Source organism: Balaenoptera borealis (genome assembly GCF_965194805.1).
Source record: "Balaenoptera borealis genome assembly, chromosome: 2".
In the NCBI taxonomy this organism is placed as follows: domain Eukaryota; kingdom Metazoa; phylum Chordata; class Mammalia; order Artiodactyla; family Balaenopteridae; genus Balaenoptera; species Balaenoptera borealis.
In genome coordinates, this window is record NC_138867.1 from 96,244,482 (window position 1) to 96,251,117 (window position 6,636).

Consider the following 6,636-nt stretch of genomic DNA (forward strand, 5'->3'; position numbering starts at 1 on the left):
AGGTGAAGTAATTTACCAACTAGTACTCAGCTAGAAGGTTTAGTGCAGAATTCAAATCCAGTATGCAGAATTTCAAAGCCCAAACTTTTTTAAGGGCTTGGACTCTAAATCAGATGGACCCAGGTTTGTATCTAGACTCTGCATCCTGTTTCCTCATTTGTAAAAGGAAATTATTGTATCACCTACTTCTTTGAACTATGGCAAAGCCTAAACAGATAATGTATATATAAAGCGTTGAGCACAATGTCTGGCCCTGTTATCACTGTTGTCTTTGCTATCAATCAGCAGCAGCATTATTACCCCATTCTACCGAGAATGCCACTCACTGGGTGAAATTTCTAGGTGGTTGTTCAGTCCAAGTGCTCTTCTTCCGTCGTTCACAATACCCAGTAAACGGAGTTTACTCTGTTACTACGACCATACTCTTACCTGGCTTGTGCCTTTCACTCATCTGAACCGTCCTGGGAGCAGGGATCATGTCTTATTTATCTTTATATCTTTAGCCTCTTGCACAATGTGCAATGCATAGTATGTGCTCAATAAAAGATTCTGAATGAAGGTGTAGGTGAGGGTGGAAATAATTCTATACTTCAACAATTGAGAACTATGAGTCCTATTTCTCAACCTCAGAAAAATCATCATTTCCTAGAAGAACATTTGATTACAAAAATCTCATGTGGGGGCTTTCCTGGTGGCGCAGTGGTTGAGAGTCTGCCTGCCAATGCAGGGCACACGGGTTCGAGCCCTGGTCCGGGAAGATCCCACATGCCGCGGAGCAACTGGGCCCATGAGCCACAATTACTGAGCCTGCGCGCCTGGAGCCTGTGCTCCGCAACAAGAGAGGCCGCGATAGTGAGAGGCCTGCGCACCGCGATGAAGAGTGGCCCCCGCTCGCCACAACTAGAGAAAGCCCTCGCACAGAAACGAAGACCCAACACACCCAAAAATAAATAAATAAATAAATAAATTAAAAAAAAAAATCTCATGTGGGAAGGCCTAAATGACAAGGCTCAGCACTGAATAAAAACCACATATATTTAAAGAAAATGTTTATTTTCCCCAACCCCCAAAGGGGTGCTACTGTAAATCTTCTCTCATTTTAAACCTTGATGTTCTTTCATTGATTAAAATTTACACTAATGTGTCAACAAAATTTCAGCTCACAGTAGTTAATTACCCAAGACTCCAGAAAAAAATCTATGTGTCTTATAAGGTGAAGTTCTTAGAAAATTCAGGAATAACATTTAAAAACTCAGCAATAAAATACTTTTGGGATAAAAGGAAAATGCATTCCATAAATATTTTGAATAGAACCAACTGAAAAGAAATGTTCATTTCTTAGGATTGAGTTCAAGTAAGTTACCATGTTTACTTGTGTCTGAGGATAGTAAACGAAGCACAGGATTAGCAGCAGACAGTTGACAACACTCACCCTGAGAGCATATAAACACGCTATGGGAAGCAGGTGTTGCGCTACATGAAATAGGTATTTCAGCGGCAGCAAAAACAAGGCAAACATATATTGGCGTCCTCACCTGTTCATGATCCACATCACAATCATGTAATTAGCCTCTTTTCTCGCTAATTTATAAATGGTTAAGACTTTTTTTTGACAGTAAAATTGTAACAGTGGTTGATTTCTCTATCATTGTTATTTTGTTTTGTTTTACAAAAAGTGTGCAGTCAAGCTACTGGCAAATAATAAAATTGTCCAATGATTCCTCTTCATTCTAATTTTGCACATTTAATTTTACTATTGTGTTTCTTAAACATTTTTTTCTACAAGCCACCATTTTTTAAAATAAATTTATTTATCTATTTATTTATTTTTGGCTGCACTGTCTTCGTTGCTGCGCGCGAGCTTTCTCTAGTTGCGGTGAGTGGGGGCTTCTCTTGTTGCAGAGCACAGGTTCTAGGCGTGCGGGCTTCAGTAGTCATGGCATGCAGGCTCAGTAGTTGTGGCTCCCGGGCTCAAGAGCACAGGCTCAGTAGTTGTGGCGCACGGGCTTAGCTGCTCCGTGGCATGCGGGATCTTCCCGGACCTGGGCTCGAACCAGTGTCCCCCGTGTTGGCAGGCAGATTCTTAACCACTGTGCCACGAGGGAAGCCCTAAGCCACCATTTTTAAAGCTATATTTTTATATATCAGCTATTCAATAGTGGAACCATGATTCCAGTAAGAGTTCTTTCAGGAAGGCGACTATGTCATAAATAAAGTGGAGGCTCATTCAGCATTTATAGGCTGCTCTGATTTCAGAAAATATTTTTCAACCACTGATACACTTCCTATGCCTGTTATTCAAACACAACCTTGTTATGAAAGCTAATTGTTAAGGATTTCATTAAGAATTACATTATTATAAAATAATACTGCTTCTTGTAGAAAAGGGGGAAATACAAGAAAACACAAAAAAATTAAAATTATGCACAATCCAACCCTGTAGCTGGCTAATGCTAACATTTTGGTTTACTGCCTTCTTGTCTTTTTTCAAAGAATACATAATATATACACATTCAACTTTTAAAAACAAATTAGAGGGCTTCCCTGGTGGCACAGCGGTTAAGAATCCGCCTGCCAACGCAGGGGACACGGGTTCGAGCTCTGGTCAGGGAAGATGCCACAGAGCAACTAAGCCCATGTGCCACAACTACTGAGCCTGCGCTCTTGAGCCCGTGAGCCACAACTACGGAAGCCTGCGCGCCTAGAGCCTGTGCTCTGCAACAAGAGAAGCCACCACAATGAGAAGCCCGCGCACCACAACAAAGAGTACCTACCGCTCGCCACAACTAGAGAAAGCCCGCATGCAGCAACGAAGACCCAACGCAGCCAAAAATAATTTATTAAAAAAAAAAAAAATTAGAAACATGCTAATTATACTTCGGTTTCTTGCTTTTTCATTTAAAATTATAATTTTTTATGGTAATAAATATTTATGAAAAGAAAAATTTTGACTCAGTGAATGGTATTTTAAGATAAAGATTTCCATAATTTAATCAAGCCTCCACTGGTATACATTTACATCATTTTCAATTTTTGTTGTTATAAAAAATATTATAGTAAGCATTCTTGTACATAACATTTCTACATATCTCTAATTTCTTGCTTTGGAACACTGCTAGAATATGAATTTTTAAGGTTCTTAATATATATATTTAAATTTAAAATGCTTACTATTAATTTTAGAGATATAACCATAACACAGAGAGTCAAAATGTCCTAAAGTAAAAATTACTGGTGCACTTATACAAGGTCTACTTTAAAACCTTGGCACATAATGCATACAAAAGCTTGTCATTTTTGTTAAAAGCTCCCAGAACAGAACATCCATGTTGCTCTTTGGCATAAGATATTGCTAGACAGGAAGACACACATGATATCTTTATCATCAAGATACCAAATCTTCTTATCATACTAAGTGAAGTAAGTCAGACAAAGACAAATATCATGTGATATCACTTGTATGTGGAATCTAAAAAATGATACAAATAAACTTATTTACAAAATAGAAATAGACTCACAGATATAGAAAACAAACTTATGCTTGCTAAAGCGGGAGTAGAGGGATAAATTGAGAGTTTGGGGTTACCTGATACACACTATCATATAGAAAATAGATAAATAACAAGGACCTACTGTATAGCATGGGGAATTATATTTAATATCTTATAATAACCTATAATGGAAAAGAATCTGAAAAAAAATGTATATAAATATATCTGAATCACTTTGCTGTACACATGAAACTAACACATCATTGTAAATCAGCAATACATCAAAAAAAAGATATCAAATCTTCTTAAACTAAGCCATAATGTAAAAGTACAAAAGGATTTTTGAAGCAATATAAACATATTTTAATAGTAATATGTTAAAATTAATATTTCATACTCATGAAATATAGGAAAAGAAAATTCTGAAAATGAAAAGTAATAAGCATGGATTAGCTTTCTCAGATATTAAAGCATATTATAAGGTGCCAATAATTAAAACAGTATGATAAGTGTGCATGAACAGATTGACAGATGAACGGGAAATACTACGAAGTCCAGGAGTAGACCCAAAATTCGTACATGAACTTTTATTATATGATAAAGGTGGAATTTAAAACTATTGGGGAAAGATAGATTATCACAAAAAGGTGTTAGAGCAACTAGAAAAAAAGTAATTACCCCAACATCTCACACTTTACACCAAAATAAATTCCATAGTGGTTAAAGACTTTAATGTGAACAACAAAACCATAGAGGTATTAGAAGAAACCAGAGGATAATTTTTAATAACCTTCACATGGGGAAATCCTCCCTAAGCGTGAAAAAAAAGAAAAGAAAAAATAAAAAGCCCAGATAAAAGAAAAAACTGATAAATTCTATTATTTTCAAATAAAAAAGTTTCTATGGGAAAAAATAAGCAAAGTCAAAACCTACACTCAGAAAAATATTTGCAGCTTAAATCATAGACAAAGGCTAATTTATCCCACACATAAAGAACTCATATGAAATCCATATGAAAAGACCAATAACCCAATAGAAACTTGGGCAAAGGGTGTACATAGATAGTTCACAGAAAAGGGAACACCAAAGCCTCTTAAACATATGAAAAGATGTTCAGCCTCACTTTTTTCAAAAATGCCAACTTAAACGTGGACAATACTATTTTTTTGAGATGCTATTTTTTACCTATTAGATTGGCAAAGATCGACACATTTGGTGACACATTCTTGGAAGGATCTGGGGAAACAGGCCCTCTCACATAATGTTGGTGGCAGTATAAATTGATGCAACCTTTGTGAAGAGCACTTTGGCAGTACAAAACCCACAAAACATGTTCATTAACCCAGCAAGTCAACTACTAGGCTTTTATCTTCCTGATATATTCATTCATACATGTACAAAATTTCATATATACAAGGTTGTTATAAGAACATTGTAATGGAAAAGATTGAAAACAACCTAAAGCCCATCAACAGGGGCTGGTTAAAAGAAATGATACAACAAAGCAATGAAATATTAGACAGTCAATATGAATAACGAAATGAGGAAGCTCCTCATGTATTGAAATGGGATGACTGCTGAGATTGGTAGGTATGATAGATAGATGTAAAATCATGTACATATGCACATGTGTTATTGATTGTACATGCATCGAGTATCTTTGGAAGTGAACACAAAGAGGTGATGATATTAACTGGCTTTGAGAATGGAAACTGGAGTGCTTCATTGTACCCTTTGAATTTTCAAGTATTTGAACATATTATGTATTTTAAAAATTAAATAGAACTACATTAAATTTTTAAAGTTGAGTAGGTTGTTGTAATCACAGAAAACAGCTTGGGTCCTAATGAGTTAGTACGAAGAAAAATAAAAGAAATATCTTAGCAAAAGGATAGTAACCAGGATCTATTGTTCCTCTAAGTCCCCAATTGTTGGGCAGTCTGAAATATCTACTCCCCAAGCCAACCATGTAGCAGAGCACTAACCAATGCCAGAAGCTCCCCAGTGGTTCCAATCAGGCCTAGAGCTGCCCTCATGTTCCTCTCTTTGCTTGAAGAGAAGAATGAAGAAGCTACTACAGCACACACTTAGATTGACCAATGAATGAATGGCTGGGAGCCTTCCCTTTCTTTAGCCAATATAAAACACAGGGAAGCAAAGAAAGTATTAGAGTCACTGGGTCAGTGACTACTGATCCTTTTGTTACCTCCCCTTTAGAGCACAGCCTCTGAGTCTGACAGCCACCCAGGCAGGGCTAGAAGGAGGCATGTAGATGAGGCCCACAAAGATGGAGTTCATCTTTACAGACATTTTTTGTTTTTTAAGTTAAAAGCAATAAATCTGTTCTTGTTTAAGTGGCAGATGGATTGTTCCTTGGCTTTAGGCAAACTTATCAAAGGAAAGTGAACCCATATGGTCTGGAAGGGAAAAAATAGAGCAACTATCAAGATTTGGATCTAATTGCTTAGCTAATAGCTTAGCAGTCAGCCTTGAATAATGGGCTAAGTCAGGATGAAAGGGTTATTCCCCCTTTCTTAAGCACTTTACCTGTATTAACCCATTTACTTTTTACAACAAATCTAAGATGTAGTCTTTACTATGATCTCCATTTTACAAATGAGGCAACTGAAGCATGGAGAGTTTAACTAATTTGCCCAGTTACCCAAGGAGTAAATAGTAGAACCAGGATTGAGCCCAGGTAATGTGGCTCCATAAGCTGCACTCTCATCAAAACATACGGCATCCGATGTCATAGTAATTTTACCTATAGTATGATCCAAGCATTACAAAAATAATTTTTGTTGGAACTAGGCCCTTCTGAAACTCATAGACCAGAGTGTACGTGAACGTCCTGTATTTGTTTCCTTTAGTCAATATTTCATACATTGCTGAACAACCTTTTTGCTTTAAAGACCCAAAAAACCACATAGTAACATGTATCCAGGAGCTTTGCAACACTAATTTTCCTGAAATAAAAGTGATCCCCACTTATCAGTCCCTCTAATTTTTTCTTCTTCCCTTTAAATCAAAGCAGTGTTTCATTTACCATATTTAACACCTAGCATGAGCAAAGAAAGCAAACAACAAAACAAAGCAAAACAAAACAACAGTCCAAAGCAAAACTTAGGTCAAAACTTCCATCCTG

At 36.7% G+C, this 6,636-nt stretch overlaps 1 long non-coding RNA gene across 1 annotated transcript in view; it reads left to right on the top strand.

Annotated features, from left to right (window-relative positions):
* Window positions 1-6,636, top strand: part of LOC309622525 — a 41,849-nt gene that overhangs the window by 28,805 nt on the left and 6,408 nt on the right. The gene's annotated exons all lie outside the window — the stretch shown is intronic.